Raw genomic sequence first — 24,126 nt, 5'->3', positions numbered from 1 at the left:
ATCTAAGAGTGTGTTCATCGAGGTGTATCAACACATTATTAATTGATTTATTCCTGTAAGTTGTTTCAACTCAATCGTATTTCTGACTATTGGTCGTCTTTAGTATGGTGCAGCCAAGTTAGAAAAGGAGCATGGTAACTGTGGAGAGGATCACTGCAGGAGCAATGCGACCAATTTGTGGCAATAATGTTTATCTAGAAACCTCAGAGAAGACTTTGAGGTTTCCAGAGCAACAAGTAACACATTCACGGAGGAAGCTAAGCTACCCGAGGAAAGGATTGCCAAACGTTTAGAATGTTTCAAACAACAAGAAAAAGGTTAATGCGAGTTAATAGTAAAATAAAGTTAGAAAGTATCGGAATAGCTCGCAACAAAGGAAAACAATATAATAAATATGTGTATAAGATGGAAGGCAACCGTATATACAGATTTTTGACTATTCAGAAAACTAAATTAATAATAGTCAGCAAAGAACCAACTAGATTTAAAATAGAAATTGATGGCATCAGTATTGAACAAGTAATGGAAATAAAATACCTGGGAATTACATTGCCTAGCTATGAAGACATGGAAAAAGAAGTGAAAGATCAAGTAAAAAAAGCAAATAGACTGGCAGGCTGACTTAATAACACTATATGGCGAAACAGACACATTAACATTGAGATAAAGTCAAGAATTTAATAAGCCAGTATAAGATCAATAATGACATATGCCTCAGAAACAAGACCCGACACAGCCACAACGCAAAGGCTACTGGAAACGGCAGAGATGTGAGTATTGAGAAGAATTACAGTAAATACGCTGAGAGATCAAAAGAGAAGTGAAGACATTAAAAGAAAATGTAATATACAGTGTATAAATGAATGGACACAAAATAGAAAAAAAGAATGGACTAACCTCATAAGTAGAATGGAGGAGACCCGTGTCGTCAAAATAGCAAGAGACAAGTCACCAACCGGCAGAAGAAGTATCAGACGACTGCTCAAAAGATGGAGTGACAACCTTCCATAGAGGTATTAATCCGTCAATGAACAATCAGAATTGCTTATAAAGAGGAAGAAGAAGATTATTTTTCGTCTTCAGTACGGTGTAGGCAAGTTAGAAAAGGAGCATCTTAACTTGGGAAAGCATCACTACACCAATGCGACAAATTCGCGGCAATAATGTTAGAAGACTCTGAGGTTTCCAGAGCAACAACTATATATATATATATATATATATATATATATATATATATATATATATATATATATATATATATATATATAGCAATATTTATAATTTTGAAAACAAAACTATATTAAAGTTGCCTTTATCAATAAAACGAAATCCCCTTTTTATAGATAAAAAATCCCATGATTCAATATTTTATCAACAAACTAATCTATTTTTATTTATGTAAACAAGTAGATAAAATAATGAATTTAAAAAGTAAAAATACTTATCTAGAAGTTATTTTCAAAGATGTCAACGATAGTAACACATTAAATATCTATTGGCCGAGACAGTATTGCCACTCTATTACCCTATTTACTTAGTTTTGCAACGCCTACTGATAACGAATTTAGCAATCCTTGAACATATTTGCCTTTTTAAAAAATATTAAACTGATCTTTTATAAAAAAGTAAATGTTCTTTATAAAAATCTTTAAAATAAATAGAAAGATTAAATTGAAAATAAAATAGAAAATCTTTATGGTTAGGATAGTTAGACGATGTTTTTAACCAATTTCAGATAAGAAGAAAGACACATCATCAAAAAGAATAAGATAGAAAAAATCGATGGATCTGATACAATTTGATGATATTGGTGGTGTCTGCAAGTTCTGTATCATTTAACCTTAAATTTGACCACCACGTACTCATGTCCAAAATAAACTATATGTATACCAAGTTTCAAGACACAAATTGACCTTAATTTCAATTAAAACGATTCTTCATTTGAATAAGGTCCGATAACCCTTCCAAGAGTTGTCGCATAAAGATGAAGACAGAGGGAGAGCACACATATATGATACAAAATATAAATTTGTATCATGCAGACACTCCAATATATCTTATTTTTGTTAATATAATCTAACAAGGTATTACCTCCGTGTTTGATGAGTTCTGCACCAATGCTCGATTCCCCGGAATCTATTCTTCTTAAGACGTTTAATTGCATTTCTTCCTTCCGATCTCTTTAAAGCGACAATGGGTAGAGTGGTGCAACTATAAGACAATTTTATATAAGCCTTTGAAAACTCATGGAGTTATTACAAGAACAGGCTCTAGCAGGTCTCCTTTTGAAGCGAAGATTCTATACTGGCGTTGTATTACTTTTTTCTCTACAGTAAAATGCTGAGACGAGCGTCACGGAACTAGCGTCACAAGACGGCGTCGTTACGGGTAGCGTAATAAAATAGCAGTTCTTAATATCGATTCGCTACCTCGATTAATTCGTTTCTAGTTAACATATATTTATCCTAAACAGGTTTAAATTAAAATCTGCATGAAAAATAACTAACAAAATACAGACATTAAATGAGAAGTGAAAAATTAAAAGAATATCTGCCACTAAAAGATTCTATTCGTAATGATTGTCAAAATTTAAAACAAGCCATAAATGTTATCCGATTATTAACAACATTGAATCTCTGTTTAAATCTTTATAATAATTCTCGTTTTTAAAATAATCTTATATAAATACAATGATTATTTTTAAACATATTGTTTAGTTTGTACAATAATTAAATTTACTATCAAATGATATTTATCACAGTGGAAGAGTCCACTTGTGTACCTAACGAAGTGGTGGCGGTTAGGTATACAAAATGTCAAAAGTGACCATAATTTGTTATTCTATTTTTGAAATGTTTCATAATTTTTTGTACAAGAAACGTAAAAAAGATCTTACTAACGAATGCGATGAAGCATGAAAAAATTTTAAAAAGATACACCTAGAAAAAAATAGAAATTTGATTGAAAATATTATGAAATTGTAAAGAGAACAGTAAAAACAGCAATTTTGTTGAATAATATAAAGTTTCACGCTATTCTACAGTACCGCCTATTTAACCCCTTTTCTATATCTGAAATTATTGATTCATCATTATATTTTGCTTGAAGACTATCAAATTTTTGTAATTTTTGTCAAATTATTTTGACGTATTTTATCGTACGTTTTTCTGAGATAAAGAAAAGGTAGTTAATTTTCTTAAACCTAGCCATACTGAGACGACTATATAGGTACAATTTATCATCCAATCTTACACAACACAATTGGCAGCCTACCATAGCATGTTACACAGATTAATAGAAATTCCTATGTCAAAAACAACTTCGAGATAGAATTGAATATTATTAAACAAATAGTAGTAAACAATGGGTACAACGAACAAACAATAATACAATTTTAGATCGAAAACTTCATAAGAAAACCCTGAAATTACTATTTCCACCAACAGAGGAAAAACCAAGTACCTTCTGCTCGATTACATATACAGGCAAGATATGAACAAAAATAGCCAAACCCATAAAAAGCAAAGGAATAACAACAGCTTTTAGAACAAACAACAACTTAAGCAAATATATTAAAAAAAAAAACAAGATCTAAAAGAAAAAGTACGTACACAGTGGTATATACAAGCTTAAATGTGGTGACTGCCCAAAAACTTACATCGGTTAAATTGGTAGAATTGTGGCGTACAAAACCGAATCTATATAAAAAAATTACAAAATGTACCAAATATAAATCAGACGTACACCCGGAAAGAAAAGTACTATACGGTGACAGTCTGGGAATGGCTCGCGGCTAGACAAAACAGTGGAGATGGTCGTGCGGTCCACAAAACAAAAAAAATCCGAAGTTATATCAGGGGCGCCAGGTAAATTGGCCCACAGCCTTCCCTACGTTATTATTCAATAAACCACCAACTTACCAATAGGTTTACTACTAAAATACTAAGTAACAGTATACAACCTGAATAAATAAAAAAAATAAATGAAATTGTCAGATTAGAATTTAGTCAATTTTAATAAATAGATTCCCAAGATAGTTAAAAATAAATACATATTACAATATTATTTAACTTTACCATAGGCTTAATAAAAAAATAATATAAAAATGCGGCTTCTACTTGCCTAACAAAAATTCATAAGTTATTTCTATTTAACAGAACAAAATGAAAGGTAAGACGTATCAAAAGTACCGGACGCTAAGGGGTGTGCGGTTCAATACCAACCAAAAAAAAATAATTAACGCAAATAGGACACCACGTGAGCTCAAGTGCGTGCGCAGAAAATAATATAAAAAAAATAAATCTCAAATATATAACCCCCCCTTAGACGCAGTTTACAAAATTAAAATAGGTATGTGTAAATATTGAATTAATAAAATAAACCGCAAATTATCTTTAAAAAAAATCTGTAAAGTATTTGTAAATATGAAAATAAAAACTAACAGCAAATAATCTTTAAAAAAACTATTGTATTCCGCAAACCAAATTAGACGGCGCTTAAATCTTCCGTTGAAAATTAATTATCGATCCATACCTCGAATTTTCATATACTTCACCGCGTGGAATTCCAGTTATAGTTCAGCGTGTCTTCAATCCAAAATCCCATACGCTTGTCGCTGTGTGTGACAATGTTGAAAAGTTAAAAATTACAGCCAGACGGAAAAATACGAAGAAGAAGAAGCAGAAAAAAACAAACAAACCAACCAACCCTGAAGCAAGAAAACATTAATTACCATCTGTGTCTAAAATAATTATTTGGAAATAAATATATTGATTTTAACACTTTGTTTATCTGCCTTTTGGCGATAATGGAGCAATACAAAAAAAAACTTGTCTCCGAACTTGAATGTATGAAAACTGATAAAAATGTGAATAGCTTTTTAGAGATGGGATAAAAAAATAACTACAACTTTTTAATTAATTAAAAACGAAATGTTCTAACACTCACCCTTCTTAGCCAGATTAGGGGTTTGAAATATCCCAAATTGGACCGAAGCGTAGCCGGCTATTTGGACTCGTGATTAAGGCTAATTTCTTGATCTAAATACGACTCCCGGTATTCACGTGTACTGTAGATCCGCTTTTTTTAGCGAAATTGTGGATATTCCAAAAAAAACCCTTCCACGAAGGCAGCAAATCCCCTTGAATATCCACACGGTTCGGACTAGTCCAGATCCCACATGGAACAGCAGCAAAAGCAAAAAAACAAAATGCCGTTTTTAATCTAGCCCAACCTTTCAGTAACACCGTCAAATCTGGAATCACTTTCTTTCCGTCGTCTTTCCGAACACTTGACAACTTGACACACGGAGGTCACCGAATAATACCGAGATTCAAAAATTTCAATTTTATGATCCCAATTCTTCCAAGATAACTCTAGAAAGAACGATCTAAATTAGTTTCTTCACAAAAAAGAGGACGTGTTCCCTTAACTTCAGCACAATTTGCCAGACATTACCCCTATTTAAAAATTACTAATTTTATTTTCGCCACCTTGCTTATAATATATTATAGGCAACCGCTCTTACACGTCCTGAATTATTTAAATTTTGATAAAATAGAGGTGGGACTTTCTACTTTAAATTTGGAACGTAACAACACCTCCCTTTCCCAGAGGAAAATTTACGAGGAAAAACTAGACGAAGAAAATTTTCCCTCGCGCTAGCGACGCACTACCTAAACTCCGAGCGAAGTCCACAACACAATCATCATCCACACCGTCTTCACCGTGCGCAAGTACTTGGACAACGAAAGACATACCAATCTCAAACCACACGCACAAAGCAACAACTTACTTACAACACTTACTCCACTTCCACACAACAGTCATCTCTCATCGTATGAGATCAAGTAGAATAGTTTCAAATTCCAACGTCAATCTGACAACACTGATTAGGTCGGTTACTGGATGTTGCCCTTATTCGCGACCTCCCAGCTCTGGGGCATCGCTAGTACTTCACTATACCTCGCATAACATGAGTCCATAAGAAACTCTCCACCATTCCACTCTTACTGATACTGCGAGAAACATCTACCGAAACAGTAGTGTAATTCCAATTGTTCATTAAAATAAAAATGAGATAGGTCTTCCAGAATTTAAATCCGTATACAACGAAATTTAGTGAATCATCCAAAACTAAGCTATTATAAAACAAGATTCACCAAAACATAATTATGTGGCTTCGAAAAAAATCCCAATTAAATAGAATGGCTTACTAACATCAAAACAAATCCCAACGCCATATCATCGAAGACAACATATTTCTGACCAAACCTAAGTGACATTCAATTCCATAAATCAAAAGAAATTAAGGCTACCGCAACCCTACGACTTCGTATTGGCTACCTAACACAAAAAAAAACGAATCGGTTGACCATCCAAATACATCCTAAGAACCGATCATAGCCAACACTCAGTCATCCTTCACGGACACAACAAAAAAAAATAAATACAACCAATTTCAGAAGACTAACTAAATTTACTTAGACTAGACAAAACTTTGCTAGTCCGTTCTACTCCGACCTAAATCCTATCGGGATCACCAGTCGGGTTACTAATCCTTAAATCCTTAATATTCCAAATACCTTGATCCTTGCCATTTTCATCCTCTAAACTATATGTCCAGGGGGAAACTTTCTTCTTCACGAAGTAGGGTCCTATCCATCTAGGAGCTAACTTTTTCGTGAAATATTTAGCGGCATCTGACAACACAAAATTTCTCCGCCATACTGACTGATGGGGCTGAAATTCCTCTGGACGTCTCCGTAGATTATAGGTCTTCTCACACTTAGCCGAAGCTTTATCTAAACGTTTTCTAACATCAACAAATAATTCCTGGAGTCCACGCGATCGATTATATCCCATTTTAGCTACTTCGTCCTCCGGGTCTCCGAGTTTGTCCTTTCGGGAAAAATCTCGTCCATCCACTACCATCTTCCGACCGAAATTTATGAAGTAGGGATCTTGACCAGTCGACTCGTGGTATGCAGTGCGCGTAGCACATGCTAGTTTGGCCAAATTTTCATCCCACTTCCTATGGTTGTCAGCTATATAAGTTGCCATCATTGTTTTAAGGGTTCGGTTATAGCGTTCAGATGGATTGCACTGTGGATGATACAACGCATTATAACGAACTGAGACACCATAGGTTTCCATCATTTTCTTGAAAATACCCGAAGTATACTGGACACCATTATCACATAGTAACAGACGTGGAACTCCAAATACGAGAAAAACTTCTTCTTCTATTTTCTTAACGACATGCACGGCTTTTGAGGATCGCAACGGAAATACCAAAGAAAATTTACTAAACACATCCATTACCACTAAGATAAACTTATAGCCTTGAGTTGATCTTGGGAAAGGTCCCATAAGATCGGTTGCTACTATCTCCCATGGTTGAGTAGCTTTAGGTTGAGGAGTCATAAAGCCTTTGGGCTTACCTTGTTCCACCTTATGCATGGCACACAGTGAGCAACGTCCAACGTAACGAGATACATCACTCCGCAGTTTCGGCCAAAAATACTTCTCGTTAATACGCTTATAAGTTTTCAGGATCCCCATATGACCTGCTAAAGGACTATCATGACACAACTTCAGCACTTCCAATCGTTGACCCTTAGGAACGACTTCCTTCCAATTGTCCACTTCCTCGACCAAAAATCCATGACTGGGACGGATGTATTTATAAAGTTTGCCACCAGACATTCTCCACTGAGGATACTTCAAGGGATTAGACTCGATTTTTCTACAAAGTTTATCATACCAACTATCACCACTAGGAAGCGGTACAACCTCTTCAACCATATCAAGCACGGGAACTGACCGAGATAACAAATCGGGGACAACATGTTCTTTTCCTTTCCGATGCACAATCTTAAAGTCATATTGTTGCAATCTTACCGCCCATCGAGCTAATCTTCCAGTAGGATCCTTCAAATTTTGAAGCCATACGAGGGATGCGTGATCAGTCACGACCGTAAACGGAACACCCTCCAAATAAGGACGCAGTTTTTCGACTGCCCATAACACAGCTAAACATTCCCGTTCCGTCGTGGAAAAATTCCTTTCTTGACGCGTTAGTGATCTGCTCAGGAAACTAATTACTTCGTCACCATCCGGGCCTGGCTGCAATAACACGGCGCCCACTCCATATCCTGAGGCATCACATTGGACAACAAAAGGCAAATTGTAGTCAGGACAATTAAGTATCGGAGCAGAAACTAGACATTCTTTTATTTTCTGAAAAGATTCTTCACAACTCGGGGTCCAATTGAATTTTCTTCCTTTCTTCAATATCGCTGTAATTGGAGCTAGTAGTGTCGCAAAGGAAGGAATAAATCTTCGATACCAGGAAAATGTGCCTATGATGCTACGAACTTCCTTGACGGATGTGGGTGTTGGGATACGTAGCATAGCCTTGACCTTATCACCATCAACATGTAGTCCATTCCTATCAACCACATGACCCAAATACTTTAGTTCCGGTCTACAAAATTGACATTTATCCCAGCTAACGGTTAACTTAGCTTCTCTCAAGCGTCTAAAGACTTCCTCTAAGATCCTTACATGTTCTTCAATAGACTTTGTCACGATGACCACGTCATCCAAGTAAGTAAAAACATAGGGTTCCAACTCCGGACCGAGGACACGATCTATCAACCTCTGCCATGTAGCCGGGGCATTATGTAATCCAAAAGGCATTCTGCAAAACTGAAAAAGACCTCGACCAGGAACCGTAAAAGCAGTATAAGGCCTGGAAGCCTTAGCAACAGGTACCTGCCAATACGCCGACTTAATGTCTATGGTGGAAAGATAATGCGCGTTCTTTAATTTATTTAAAATATTAGAGATGTACGGTAATGGGTAGCCATCCCTCTCTGTTACGGCATTAAGCTTTCGATAGTCTACGCAGAACCTCCATTTTGGTTCTTCACCTTCTGGAACCTTTTTTTTCACCAAGAGAATCGGGGACGACCAAGCACTATTCGATCGCTCCACTACTCCTTTCGCCAACATATCTTCTAGCTCTTTATCAATATGGCTTTGGATTACTGGGGATACAGGATAGTAACGTTGTTTTATGGGTGCAGATTTACAAACAATCACATGCTCAGTGACATCAGTACAACCAAGAGAAGTGCCCATTAGTTCACGACTTCTATTAATAACTTCCTCCAATTGCGACTTCTCTGCATCGGTCAAAATAGTTTGACCTCGGAGATGATCCACTGAACCTACCATTGCTGGAGCGTCCGAAAAATACCATTCGTTATGCCTCAAATCTGGAACGATACCCATAACACGCCAAAAATCAGATCCTAAAATCAGAATGTGCGGTACGTCCAAAATAACTAATACTGGCAAGACACGCAAGCGATCCCTAACCATGAAAGGTACTAAACATTCCCCCAACGATTCACACATCTGACCATTCGCCACTCTACAAACGATCTTCTTCGAAGTATCCAACTCTAAACCCAAGTTTTGTAAAAATTTCCAACCAGTTCTTCCTACAATGGTCTTTGAAGCACCAGAATCCAATAATCCCAAAATTTCCTTTCCTAAGACTTTAACTTTCAAATATGGACGTTCATCTCCTTCGGAATGATGTAAAATAAAGTCTAAAATAGGACGTAGGTTGGTCGAGTCAACGTCGGCAACACCTCTTCGACCAGTTAGGTGCGCTTCCTTCCGTTTCCCGAATTACACGAAGGACAAGTTCTGACTGTAAACCCTTCTTTCTTACACTTAAAACAGTGAACAGCCTCCTTCTTCATTAGACACCCTACTGCCTTATGGCCTGACTGATTACAACGATAACAGATTAAAGTCCTAAACTTTCCTCTAGCCGACTCCGATTCGGATGAAGCAACAGGACCCTCACTAACACTACTAAAACTTTCAGCATCCACACTGATATAAGCTAGGTCCTTTTCCAAAGTATTCATTTTCCTACTATTCGGTTCAACATAGTTCCTAATACAATCACGTCTTTCCTCCATACTGCGACATAGAACACGAAGTTCCTCCAAGGTAGCTGGCAAAGGATCACGTAATCTATCTTGATAGAACGGATGCAAATTCCTAATAACTATAGACAATTTAACTTCCTCTGGAACATGACAACGCAAGCGATTAAAGTAACTATTCATTATTGCCAAGTAAACTCCAATAGTCTCAGACGAATGCTGAGTTCTCCTCCGAAGCTCTTCAAAAAGCGCTTCCCCATGGTGAGCTGACAGGTACTCCCTACGAAACTCTTCAACTAATTCAGCCCAACTCCCTACACGTAGACGAACATCTTTATAAAACTGATAGGCTTTATCCGAAAATAAATCTATACCTGATTCCAAAAGTATACTATCTGGTACATGACGAGCGAGACTCAATTCATTCACCATCTCAAAAAATGCAGAAATAGACATACCCCTAGCAGAACCTGAAAACTTTTCTATTCCCCATTTATGAGGAAGTATCATCCCAGAAGAAAAACTAGAGACAGACCCTGAAAAAACATTATTACCAGCTTGTGACATCGCTCCAGGAGAAGAAGCATGAACTTGTCCTACCCCTGCCTGAAAAGACTGATTTAAAACCGAAATCACATCGAGCGCTACTGGTACCGAACCAGATCCGATTGGATGCTGCTTATCATGTAAATCCTGTGACAACTTCAAAATCTCAGCAAGAAAGTCTGACTTAACAACCTGGGCTGCGTCTGCATCATCACCTGTTGGCATTACCATAAGATCAATTCTCCCCAAGACATGGTTAATCTGTGTCCGCAATCTCAAGGACTCAGCACAAGTAGGAGTTCCGGCAAACTTTCCAACAGCCGTATTCAGCTCCGCAAGTTTAGTCTCGATTGCAGTTTTATCCTGTGAAAAGGTGAATGGGTGCTCAGGATATCTAAAGCTTTCATTTGCTGCCTCACGACTAAGTGCATCAGACAGACTAGACCTCATAGACTCAACAGTGCCAGTAGACACTCCACGAATTTTGAGTTCATATTCCAGTTCCTCTTTCCTTAAGTAGTTGGGTACAAGTTTTCGCACCATCTTGCCAAAGTTCAAAATTTAAAAAAAAATGTATCAACCGAAAGGAGCAAATATTCAAACAAAATCAAGATATAAGTAAAAATATTAACACACAGGTACAGTTTACTTTATTAATGGGAGCAAACCAAAAGCAAAATAAAAGTAATAGTCGCTTTATTCAATCTATAAAATTTCACAAAAGATTTTCAAAATTTCATTGTTTCAGAACAAATTACAAGTCACAACATAATCTCAAAAAAAGATTTTACATTCCCTAACATAACTAAGTTAAACCACAATGTAGAATTTCGAAGTCCAACTTCTCAAAAAAATAAATTTGAACTCCAACTGAAATAGAAATATTTCAAAGTCCTAATATATCCATAATTCTTCTAAGTTCCACAACACCACTTCAAAGTATCTTCTTTTAAGTTCCATTTTTGGCTTCTTCCAACTTCACGTCACACAAAAAAAAACTAGTAAGCACTTCTTGGCATACACTTCCACTAAACACGAAGTTCTAAGACTACTACTAAGTGCAAAACCAGTGGTAAAGTAAATAAATCAAAGTTAGTCAATTAAAGCCCAAACACGTTAGGGTAACTAATTAAAAGGAATCTACACAAGGGGTTGACAAAAAAACGGTTAATTAATTAAGGGCCCCACGTTGGACGCCAAAATATGTGGCGTACAAAACCGAATCTATATAAAAAAATTACAAAATGTACCAAATATAAATCAGACGTACACCCGGAAAGAAAAGTACTATACGGTGACAGTCTGGGAATGGCTCGCGGCTAGACAAAACAGTGGAGATGGTCGTGCGGTCCACAAAACAAAAAAAATCCGAAGTTATATCAGGGGCGCCAGGTAAATTGGCCCACAGCCTTCCCTACGTTATTATTCAATAAACCACCAACTTACCAATAGGTTTACTACTAAAATACTAAGTAACAGTATACAACCTGAATAAATAAAAAAAATAAATGAAATTGTCAGATTAGAATTTAGTCAATTTTAATAAATAGATTCCCAAGATAGTTAAAAATAAATACATATTACAATATTATTTAACTTTACCATAGGCTTAATAAAAAAATAATATAAAAATGCGGCTTCTACTTGCCTAACAAAAATTCATAAGTTATTTCTATTTAACAGAACAAAATGAAAGGTAAGACGTATCAAAAGTACCGGACGCTAAGGGGTGTGCGGTTCAATACCAACCAAAAAAAAATAATTAACGCAAATAGGACACCACGTGAGCTCAAGTGCGTGCGCAGAAAATAATATAAAAAAAATAAATCTCAAATATATAACCCCCCCTTAGACGCAGTTTACAAAATTAAAATAGGTATGTGTAAATATTGAATTAATAAAATAAACCGCAAATTATCTTTAAAAAAAATCTGTAAAGTATTTGTAAATATGAAAATAAAAACTAACAGCAAATAATCTTTAAAAAAACTATTGTATTCCGCAAACCAAATTAGACGGCGCTTAAATCTTCCGTTGAAAATTAATTATCGATCCATACCTCGAATTTTCATATACTTCACCGCGTGGAATTCCAGTTATAGTTCAGCGTGTCTTCAATCCAAAATCCCATACGCTTGTCGCTGTGTGTGACAATGTTGAAAAGTTAAAAATTACAGCCAGACGGAAAAATACGAAGAAGAAGAAGCAGAAAAAAACAAACAAACCAACCAACCCTGAAGCAAGAAAACATTAATTACCATCTGTGTCTAAAATAATTATTTGGAAATAAATATATTGATTTTAACACTTTGTTTATCTGCCTTTTGGCGATAATGGAGCAATACAAAAAAAAACTTGTCTCCGAACTTGAATGTATGAAAACTGATAAAAATGTGAATAGCTTTTTAGAGATGGGATAAAAAAATAACTACAACTTTTTAATTAATTAAAAACGAAATGTTCTAACACTCACCCTTCTTAGCCAGATTAGGGGTTTGAAATATCCCAAATTGGACCGAAGCGTAGCCGGCTATTTGGACTCGTGATTAAGGCTAATTTCTTGATCTAAATACGACTCCCGGTATTCACGTGTACTGTAGATCCGCTTTTTTTAGCGAAATTGTGGATATTCCAAAAAAAACCCTTCCACGAAGGCAGCAAATCCCCTTGAATATCCACACGGTTCGGACTAGTCCAGATCCCACATGGAACAGCAGCAAAAGCAAAAAAACAAAATGCCGTTTTTAATCTAGCCCAACCTTTCAGTAACACCGTCAAATCTGGAATCACTTTCTTTCCGTCGTCTTTCCGAACACTTGACAACTTGACACACGGAGGTCACCGAATAATACCGAGATTCAAAAATTTCAATTTTATGATCCCAATTCTTCCAAGATAACTCTAGAAAGAACGATCTAAATTAGTTTCTTCACAAAAAAGAGGACGTGTTCCCTTAACTTCAGCACAATTTGCCAGACATTACCCCTATTTAAAAATTACTAATTTTATTTTCGCCACCTTGCTTATAATATATTATAGGCAACCGCTCTTACACGTCCTGAATTATTTAAATTTTGATAAAATAGAGGTGGGACTTTCTACTTTAAATTTGGAACGTAACAGAATTTTTAACAAACGGATAGCAGAGCATAAAATGGCTTTCAATAATAGAAAAAACAGATTTTACTTACGCATTTCATCTTCTAGACCATAATCATTCTTTTAATGACCAATTTCAGATTCTTCACATTCAAGATAAAGACCTTAAGCTACACACATAATTCTAAATGACCAATTTGAGACAAACAGTTCTCCCCTTCTCAACTTTTTCAGTTGAAGACTATAAAGTGTAAACGCATGTCAAAAATAGATCACTTGAGAAAGGCACTCTGCTGAAACAGTTGTAGTGACAATAACTTATAATAAATTTTGTGGCAGTTTTGAAAATAAAAATTTTCCGTGTTTTATTGGTAGTTGTAATTCTTAATTAACCAAATGGTATGTTTACTTGGAAGAAAACTAAGCCAACAGTCTAATTAAGCCTAACGTAAAAATAGAACACTATGAAAAAGTTAGGAAAACAAAGATAACAATATTGAACAAAATGAAGACATTAATATCGACTGGAAACGATAATAATGATAGATTCTAATAGTTTCAAAATTTGAGATTGGTATGGTCTATTTTTTAGATATGCTAGATGCAGTGTGACCGGACGAAAATGAAACAGAGGCATTATCGAGAAATGCGATAACATTTTTAAAAAACTCACCGACACGTTGATTTTGGATTAAATGGGTACACAATTTTGCGGCATTTTCGATTATTTTACTTTTAATAGCAATGGAGGTCAAGTAAGATACCGTTTCAAAGTGTTTGCAATTTCCTATACATTAGTCTTTAAATTTGGTCCAATACTTTATTTGATTCATTAAAAAAAATCCATTTTAATATTATTGTATTTAGCTAGTTACTTATTTCTTAGTTGACTTAATTATAAAACTTATAACCTTCGGTCCCATACAATGATAAACGTTTGGTTCGAAACGTTCTCTTACATTCCTTCGCCAGGAACATGTTATTCCAACACAACAACATGGATTTGTCTCTGGTCGCTCTACTCTAACCAATCTCTTACATTGTGTTAACGACTGGACGTCATCCCTTAACAGTTCGCAGCCGGTCGACGTTGTTTATCTAGATTTCTTTAAAGCCTTTGACCGTGTACATAAGCGCAGACTTCTACATAAGCTAGAACATTTCGGAGTTCGCGGTACTTTACTTCATTGGATAGATGATTTTCTGACAGATCGATATTACAATATCGAGTGATTCGTCGACATTCGTTGACAAGTCGTGGATATAAATCTTTTAAAGATGTAGATGGTGTTCTATAGATTTTACTTTTTAGGTAGTCACACAAAAATAAATCCAGGGGACGCAAATCTGGTAATCTAGGAGGCCATTCAATGCTACCTCATCTCCCAATCCAATGCGATGGAAAATATTGACGAACAAGTAAAGCATGATGCAGAGGAGCACCGTCCAGTTAAAAAGTCAAAAGATCTTCATCATATTGTTGATCATTTTTAATATTGTTAGTCAATGCAGGAGTAATTACGTCTTCAAGTAATTGTAAATACATTTCTCCAGTCAAATTGCCAGGTAAAAATGGTCACACCAAAAATACCAGCCCATACACTTAATTTTTGCGGTTGATGTGTATGCTTCTAGTCGAAAATCCTGTCGTTTGAATTAGACCAGTAACGGCAACTGTGACAATTTACAGTTCCGTTTATGAAAAGTTGCATTAATCGGAGAAACAGATAATAAAGGGTAACTGTGGACCGGTCATTGCTCGCTCGCTGATTATTTCACAAAACTATAAATCATAATCATACTCATTAAGTACCTGCACATAATTATTTCATATAAGTGGAATTTGTTCTTCTTCAAAATGGCTTTGACACTAGTTTGGTTGATCCCAGATACAGCTGCTACTCGCCTCGTACTTAACTTGTAATCTAGGTGACCATGTCTTAACACTTCAACATCACTAGCTTCATTAACTACCGGCCTTCAACTTCTTGTTTTTTATTAATTACATTCCCAGTTTCCTGAAATTTCTTCTTCAGAATACTACAACATACTTTCTACTTACGTGTAGGAAGAAAATGCAACGAAATGATATGTACCATTCCAGAATGGAATAAAACATGGTGATAATTTTTTTAAGACTATAAATTAATGCTTACAACTGATATTCACAAGGGAATCCTCCAATTTCACGTTCTTTATGTGATTGTATCATATTATACAGTGATGAGTGTCTTACCACACGGCTTTTTAACGTACGAGATAGAAAACACAGTTACCTTGTGAAATAAAAAGAGATGAAACTCGTAGAGGTGGGAAATAATCGGTAGAAACCTATAATTTACATTACATTACATTACCACTATCGATAGTCTCACACCTTTAGACGTTATCTAAAATCACCTCGGTCATAATTATTATGTGTAACGTTCGTATGTGTGACGTATTTCCATTTTTAATTTGGCATAAAGTAAAAACTGATTGACCACAATAAAGCAAAAATGTGAATAAAATAATTTAATTAATAGTGATTATTTAATCTAAAGTTTTAAATTATTAACCAAGAATAATTTGTACTATGATTTGAGGAGTTTCATACACTCTTGTCACAGAATAATTATCAATCCTTCGTGGCTTAGTGGTAAGAATTCGACACTGCGACACAGACGTCGCAGACGATTAGAGTTAAAAACTCACATTGTGGTTTTCTTTTTTTTTTAATAATTTGAAATTATGCAGAGATCGTTTTGTTTTGAATCACTAAACATTTATGTTACTCGTTACTAGTATTAGAAGTGTTTAAAGTTAAACATAAATATCTTATTGAAAAAACAGTATCGTCGTACTTTCGAAAATAAAGTAAAAATTCTTCAAAATTAAAAGAACGTTTAAAGAATGTTTAAATAAGTAAAAATTCTACAAAAATAAACTGTACAGAGGACAGAGAACTGTAAATCTACCTTTACAGAGGAATTGATATTAACACTGAGAATTTAGTGATGGATTTGACATTAAACAGTCTTCACCGGATTATTTTGCATTCACAACTGAAGACTGTAAAACTGGAATTGAATTTGAATTATTTTATATTTCTATTTTATAACATTGGAATAAGAATAAATTGTAAATAATGAGTTTTTCGAAAACTTGTTACCTAATAATATGTATCATATTTTCTATTATTTTTTGATTGAGTAAAACAAAAATTTTATCCTTGGTGTGAATTGAACCAAAATCTTCTTGTCAATTAACCACGTCTCTAAATATTACACCAATTCCACATGCAATAATTGTTTTCGGACAAAACATACCTACCTTTAGTTTAGTCAAATATTTCAGTTGAGGTTTTTTTATTATTAAATAAACTTAAAGATTTATAATTTAAAATCGCTACTAATTAATGTTTTTTTCTATAATATATCTTAATTTATTGAATCATTTATTCTAACATCAAAAATTATTAAAATAAAATATTTTCGAGGTCATCCGTATAATTATGACTGAAGTCAAATAGCCACGTCTAATAACTAGCTTTATCTCGTACTATCTCACAACTTAATCTGTCTTCTATCCTTTCCGCTATTTTGCCGGGTGGTAAGACACTCATCACTGTATACATAGTGTGACAAATGTGATAAAAAAACGAAAATTATGCGAAGAAAGAAATTAAAATCTAAACCGTTGGCGTACTTAATGAACTAGTTAAGCAGGTAAATACAATAAAGTTTAAAATGTAATTCTTTATGAACAAATAAATAAAGTATTGGACCTAATTTAATAATTCAGAATGTATAGGAAATTGGAAGCGCTTTCAAACGCGTTGTTGGCTTTTCAAAAATGTCGCAGGTCCTGATAATGCCTCTGTTTTGTATTTATCCGGCCACCCTGTATATTGATTAGTGGACACGCTTGCATGTAATCCATATATTGTATCAGTACCATAGGAGGATTTGGGACCATTAATTTTTTATCTTTATAACAGTTTTGTTATCTATAAGTACATTTATTACAATTTATCAGACCAACTTAGACTTTTTTACATACATAAAAGAATTAAATATTTTTTAAACTAATGTTTTCTTATTAAATAATTTACTGGAACTATTTAGTATTACATAGAGATCCTCATTGGATAATTGACATATTATAAATAAATAAAATCTGCATCAAAATATGTAAAAAAATTTTAAAAATGTACTCAATATTATAATATACGAACAACATTTTTATTACCGCACGGCATACTATTAAAAAATTCGATTATTATACTTAGAACGTGATAAGTCTATTTTAATATCTACAATCACTTATTGATTACTCACAGAAAGGAAAATAAGTCTATTGAAATAGTATACAAGATTTACCTTTATCCTCATTTTTTATCTCTTGTGTTTCTTACGTTTTATAAGTATTTTCATAAATGAAAAAAAAAAAAAATTAATCCAAAAATATTTTCTAACAATTAGAGTTAGAAAATAATACACACATAAAAGAGAAAAACTTATTATATTTTAATTAATTAATTACATAATTAATTAATAAATGTAACCATCAAGGACTCGTTCATCGTTAAGATGTAATTAATAATATACATGCAATAAAAAACAATTGAACGATATACGCATTTTACTTTGTACTTACAGAATATTCAGTATCCCGCGTGTCTCTATAGCAGAACGAATAACTTCATCAGTCAAATTAAGAATCATAAAAAGCATGCCTCCTTAGCCATGAGTTTTTCCATTATTTGATTAATACTTCCAATTGTTGCATGGTTTTGGGGTAGCATTTGAGCTATTTGAGAAACGTATTAGAAAGGCTTTTGACAAAGTCAAACACGATCAGCCAATAGAATGCTTGCAAAAAAAGAACCTGGATCCAAACGACATTAATACAATACGTGAACTCTACTGGAACCAAAACGCCTGTGTCAGAACTGAAATGGGTGATACTGAAACCATAAACATCCAAAGAGGAGTTATACAAGGTTGTATACTATCACCATTATTATTCAACTTGGACTCAGAGGACATCTTTGCACATGCTCTAGATAAAGCACAAGAAGGAATAAAAGTCAATGGAAAAATCGTGAACAATATCAGGAATGCCGATGATACGGTACTGATTGCTGGCAGTGAAGAGAACTGCAAATTCTGTTAACCAAAGTAGTGCGAGAAGGAGAACTATACGGCCTTAAAGTGAATGTAAAAAAAACCAAAACAATGGTAATTTCAAAAAAACAAACACCAGTTATAAACATACTAGTCAACAACAATCTAGTTGAACAAGTGAAGAAGTTTAAGTATCTATAGAACGTTTCACGTTAAGAAAATAACATTGCGGAGATAGGGCCATGTATTTCTTATGGACGATAGAATCGCAGCGATGCCACGATGAACACAAGCGCGATTCAGGGTTGTATAATTCGTATTTTCGTTTTCACAGACATGAATTAAAATTAACGTTTTTTAACGTAATTGACCAAAAGTGCCCATTCAAAACAAGAGATGAAAAGTAGGGAAAATGATTTTAATTAAATAAATATTATTTACAAAAGATAATTTTATTTTATCTTATTTTAATTATAGTAACGATAGCTTTTGTTTTTCGGTAAGAATATCATATACGATGAATCATAGAAATCAGTAGAAAATATTGCTTAGTTAAATCATGCACTTTGCGGCTATTAAAGATTTAAAAGCAAATAAACGGACCGCTTGGAATGCATATATCTAATTACTAATTGCAACTTAAAAAATACGGTGTACGTATGTCAGCGATTTTATGTCGTTCTCTGAGACTACATAATGATAATAAGGTTTTGTGGTTCTTCAGTTGTTATTCTGACTTTACAGTTAAATGTTAATTGAAAATGGAAATTCGAAAAATATATCGACAATCTAGTAAACCGCATGCCTGAGAGTTTTGGCAACACTGATCTCCATAAGCCTAATGTTATTTTCTTAACGTGGAACGCTGTATAGGCTGTTGGATACATGAAACCTTAGACCAAGAACAAGAGGTTAAATGTAGAATAGAACAGACAGGAAACACCTTCTTAAAGATGCGACAGTTACTCACTACCCGTAATCTTGATTTCTCCCTACGATACCGCATGATAAAGTGTTATGTATATAGTGTACTATTACACGGCGTGGAAGCTTGGACGTTAACAGTCAGCTCGTTACGACATTTAGAGAGCTTTGAGATGTGGGTATTTCGTCGTATGCTGAAAATTCCATGGACCGACCGCGTTAGAAATGAAGAAATTTTAAGGCGTATGAATAGAGAACGTGAACTCACAGAAATTGTCAATAAGCGTAAAACGTCTTATCTTGGACACATATTTAGACACGACAGGTATAACTTCCTTCAGCTTATTATAGAAGGGAAAATAGAAGGCAGACGCGGCCCGGGTAGACGACAAATGACCTGGCTGCGCAATATTAAAGATTGGACAGGATTAGACTTTCAAAGTTTAATAAGGAAAGCCCAAAATAGGGAAGACTTTGCAGAGGTCATCGCCAACCTTCGCTAAGAAGACGGCACCTAAAGAAGAAGAGAAACGTATATCCAGGAAATAAAGGGTCCAATAAAATTCCTAGTCCAGGTTAATTGCAATCCAATCTACCGTTGGAATATTTCGCTCTTATAGAAAATTATGGTGATGGTTGCAGTGTATCCTGCAGCATTACCTTGCGTCGCCCATCGATATGAAATTTGGTTCCACACCATACGCTGCAAATTGCTTAGATATATTGCTCAGTATTTTGAATCCCAAAGATTTTGGGTGAGTGCTGGCAAAGAAAATTAAATGCCCAAGAAAGTTGAAATACTTTTATAGTGTGTATAAATTGGTAACAAATTGTACAGATACTGCACGTTCAAGATGCTCTTTGAAATGCTAAATATTGCTCCTTTTGCAAATGTAGGGTAAGTCCGGGCTCAGGAGATGACTCAGGCAAATATATCACAGTTTTATCCTATTTGACATATGTTACAGTGCATTATTTATTGATTGGTTAAGACAGCACTTTGTTCCTAGAAAGCCTCCAGGAAAAATCCTACTTGTGTTGGATGGTCATGCATGTCATTGTCGTTCAAGTGTTAGAGTATGAAGATCATTCAAGCTGCCTCAGTACAAAATACCGTATCTCGTTTTCGCACATATTCAGTCGATCGGAATGTAATACCAGAGTACGCCTTTCTTGAGAGTTTCGCACATATCCAGTCGATCGGAATGTAATACCAGAGTACGCCTTTCTTGAGAGTTCAACAACACAAATTACTGAAATAGATGATCTCCCACATCTAAACCTACCATCTACAAGCAGCTCGACGCCGTCTCACACGGCATCATTAAAACTACCATCCATTGCTGGTAATAAGCCGACCTCTAAAGAAAAAATCACTCCTGGTAAACTTTTAAATAGTATCTCTCCAGTACCTTCTACATCAGGTATTTCACAAGTAAGGAAACGCAGTAGACAATTGGCAGTAGTACTTACTAGCCCGGTGAACTTGGCGATACGTAAAGATTTAGATGTTTAAAAGAAAAAAAAAGAATGCCAAAAAGAATAAAGGTCCTCTGGAAAAAAGTCAAGAAACCCAAGAACTCAAAGATGTTTTATGATTCATCTTCTTCCAAAGACTTTAACAATCATATGTAAATTACTAAAGACTCTAGTGATGATTTACAAGATGAAGCAAATTGTGAATGTGCCGACTGTGGGAAAATATATTCAACCACATCGAAACAAGAAGTCTGGGTACAATCCGTGCATTGCAATTCTTGGTTTCATGAAAACTGCTCAAAATATGTTAATATATGTATATTACAGATGATATATGCGGAAAAGTATTGTCAAAAAAATTGCCAAATAAAGTTTATGATCGAGCCATATCACCCTTATTGTCCGAGTCATCTCACCCTGACACATTGGGTGAGTTGGTATTTTACAGTTGTTTGTATTTTAATGTTTACTGTTTTTGTCGTAAGTATTTGGCTTAACCAACTCTTACAGTTTCTTCTAAATGATATTTTAATATAAACGTATACATGTTTCAGAGTGTAGACTTTTTTGTGATAAGATTCAGACAGTCAAAAAATTAGTTATCTCTCCCAGATTTATCCTAACAAAAAAATACATGCAAAAACAATTCAAACGATGATAGAGTATAGTTTTATTATTAATTATATATATATATATATATATATAAGCGGGGATCCTACAGCTTCTGCCGCTTCCCGCATTTCGATCGCCATCTTTTTCTATCTCTCCAGGTGTCTTCATCAATGGCTCTGTCTTTCATGGTTTCCATAACACCTTGTATCCAAGACTTGGCTGGTCTTCCTCGTTTCCTTCTATTACTTGGATTGTATTCCATAGCTCTTTTTGGCCATCTGTTGTCGTCCATCCTCTGTACGTGTCCATACCATATTAACTGTCTAGTTTCTATTCTTTCAGAAGTTGTATGTACTCTATCTGTTTTCCTTCTAATTTCAGAATTAGGTATACGTTCTACTCTTGATATACGGCAAGCTCTTCTTAGGTAGTCCATTTCAACCGTGTCAACTTTTTTCTTTCCTTATAATATTAATTATTAATTAATGATAAATAAATAAAATAATAAATTAGTGTTCTAGAAATAATAATGAAGAATTTAAAATTTACCAGATCCGCGAAAGTTATTTTTTTAGAGATATTACAAAGTGTGAGTACAGTTGCGCTCGAGCGACGAGCCAGGTGCAAGTTAAGTACATGAGCTAAGCCAATTTCAAATTACTGTATTTTAGCGAAAACTGCATTAAAATAAGTTTAGTAAAGCTCAAAATGTTCGATTTCAGTTGTACTATAGTCCCCGTTATCTGGTACTAAATTTTTTGATCTCATACCACCGAAAAATGGATATAAACAATTTCGATTGTTTTTTCATACTTAGATTGTATACTTTAAACTTATGTAACTTCATCCAAATTTGATAAAAGGTAATTTTGAGAAATTAATTTTAAAGCCCATAATCATAGCTTTAAAATAAGGTGCTTTAAATCTTTTTACGTTAAGCAAAAGCAAAGTTATGGGCAAAAATAGTCGATAATTTTTCTAAATCTCGGATTCTAATGGATCGATTTTTATTTTTCAAAGTTTTTTTGGTTTGATTTTTACAAGCATGATTAAAAAAAGGGGTACATCTTTTTGAGTTTATTAGTTATAAGCATCTAAACAATTTAATTGATAATAACAAATTGCTGCCACAAAATTGGGATTATCATGTTGAAGATTCGAATTCAGCGGGTCAAAATATATAAAAATCAGTTGTGAAATCTCATGGACCTCAATCGTTCACGAAACCCCCATTTGCCCCTAGACTAAAACCATAATTTTTGAATTTGATACAAATAACAAAAAAGGAAAAAACTTTAAATTTTACAAATTACTCGTTTAAAAAAAATACTGACTTGATTCTTAACGAACAAACACATATGGGAAGACCACCATTACTCTCTCTCTTAGGCACTTAGTTGGCAAAAAGTAATAAAACAACTTTTTTATTTCTATATACATGTTTTGCTTAACAATAGTTGTTAGATTTAAATTATCATTATTCTTGTGTTTTTAATGTTTCAGTAAAACATGTCAAGTTAAAATATATTTTGTGAAAATTAAAAACATTTGTGTTTTATGTTATACAGGGCACGCAAAATTAACCTGATACATGAAATTCTAAAGTTTTCTTCTTTTGGTTTTGTTGAATTGTTATATATTCGTTTTTTATAACTTTGTCATTTTTTGGGGCTAAAAAGAAAGTTTTTGTTATGATGTTCTCGATAAATCGAATATTTACTTATAAAAAAAATGCTTGTTAAACTTACTGTTTTCTTTTTTAGTGCATTGTTGGCTGCCTTTTTGGGGAATAAAAAGTGTTTTTGATAACAAACCATAATTTACAATAAAGCCAGATTAAGTACTGCAAGCTGTTGCTCGGCATAATGATGGGCATTTCATTCGGTATACATATCGAAGAAATGCTTGAAGTTCTTCGAAGTACAATATCCGTTACTTTACAAAGATTTCGAGAAACTGCTTCTTACTCAAGAAGATCTGGACAGAGAAGACCCAGTGCAACAAACTCCGTGGAAGATAGGTTTCTTAGACTGCAAGTGCTTCGAGAACGGACAATTACTGCTACAGCTTTAACCAGGAGACTGGGAGATATTCGTGGTACCATAGTTTATCATATTATGTACCTCCTATATGTAGTAGCATCTTTAGAACAAAATTTATTAATATATGTACCTGATACATGTCGTTCATTGGATGCAGTTCATTGAAGACAACGTTTGGAATTCTCTCGTGCTCATGCAGATTGATATATAGAAGATTGGCAGAGTCTCTATTTACGAGATATTTATCTGATGGTCGGAGAAGGCCTGAGAATGCTATGTCCTGGGAATGTTGCTTCTGTGGAATGTACCGTTTGGTAGTGGAGGTATAATTGTATGAAGCAGCAA

At 34.4% G+C, this 24,126-nt stretch overlaps 1 protein-coding gene across 4 annotated transcripts in view; it reads right to left on the bottom strand.

Moving 5' to 3' along the window:
- The window catches only part of br (broad-complex core protein), a 178,074-nt gene that overhangs the window by 104,930 nt on the left and 49,018 nt on the right, over positions 1 to 24,126 (bottom strand). Inside the window, exon 1 of one of the 4 annotated variants that reach the window (XM_072520441.1) lies at positions 23,488 to 23,605. The exons of the other annotated variants lie outside the window; for them this stretch is intronic. The gene's annotated coding sequence lies outside the window, so the exon portion shown is untranslated. Of the gene's footprint in view, positions 1 to 23,487; positions 23,606 to 24,126 lie in introns of those variants that run through there. 4 annotated transcript variants of the gene reach the window in all.

This window comes from Diabrotica undecimpunctata, chromosome 1, assembly GCF_040954645.1.
Source record: "Diabrotica undecimpunctata isolate CICGRU chromosome 1, icDiaUnde3, whole genome shotgun sequence".
NCBI lineage: Eukaryota > Metazoa > Arthropoda > Insecta > Coleoptera > Chrysomelidae > Diabrotica > Diabrotica undecimpunctata.
The sequence above is the reverse complement of the archived record's forward strand: the minus strand, read 5'-3'. Positions and strand labels throughout refer to the sequence as shown.